Source organism: Apium graveolens, chromosome 3, assembly GCF_009905375.1.
Source record: "Apium graveolens cultivar Ventura chromosome 3, ASM990537v1, whole genome shotgun sequence".
In the NCBI taxonomy this organism is placed as follows: domain Eukaryota; kingdom Viridiplantae; phylum Streptophyta; class Magnoliopsida; order Apiales; family Apiaceae; genus Apium; species Apium graveolens.
In genome coordinates, this window is record NC_133649.1 from 243197324 (window position 1) to 243198190 (window position 867).

Sequence of the window (867 nt, forward strand, 5' to 3'; positions counted from 1 at the left end):
CAACGGAAGATCCCAATATGCAGATTAGGGATTTCATTGAGATCTGTGACACCTTCAAGTTCAACGGTGTTTCTGAAGATGCTTTGAAGCTGAGACTGTTCCCATTCTCTCTGAGGGACAAGGCTAAGAGCTGGTTACACTCTCTACCAGCTGGTTCGATTACTACTTGGGAAGATCTTGCTCAGAAGTTTCTTACTAAATTCTTCCCTATAGCAAAGACAGCTGCAATCAGGAATGCTCTTACTCAATTTGTGCAGCAATTAGGAGAATCTTTATATGAAGCTTGGGAGCGCTACAAGGAGATGCTTAGGAAGTGTCATCATCATGGAATGCCTGATTGGATGATCATCACTTGTTTTTACAATGGGTTGGGAGCACAGTCCAGACCCATGCTCGATGCAGCATCAGGCGGAGCATTGGGGCAAAGAGCTATGAGGAAGCTTATGATCTAATTGAACTGATGGCTGCTAATGAATATCAGTATCCAACCCAAAGATGTCCACAGGGCAAGGTAGCAGGAGTTCTTGAAGTGGATACAGCTACCGGCTATCACTGCTCAACTGATGGCGTTGTCTATGAAGATCGATTCTCTGGCTAACTATGGTGTTAAGCAGATAACCAGTGTTTGTGAGTTGTGTGCAGGTCAGCATGTGACAGAGCAATGCGCTATATCTAGTGACTCAACTCAGTTTGTAAGCAACTTTCAGAGATCGCAGCAACCAGTTCCAGACACTTATCATCCTGACAACTGGAATCATCCTAACTTCAGCTGGAGCAACAATCAGAATGCGATGTAACAGCCGTTCTAGAAGTTTGGAAATAAGCTATTCAACTCTCCTGGTTTTCAGCAACAAATTACACCAAAAC

The 867-nt window shown here is 43.9% G+C and overlaps 1 non-coding gene across 1 annotated transcript; it reads right to left on the reverse strand.

Moving 5' to 3' along the window:
* Positions 1-224: 224 nt before the first annotated feature.
* LOC141716408 (small nucleolar RNA R71) lies at positions 225-331 on the reverse strand. The gene has a single exon (XR_012573120.1). It is a non-coding gene; the product is annotated as a small nucleolar RNA R71 (small nucleolar RNA).
* Positions 332-867: the final 536 nt, after the last annotated feature.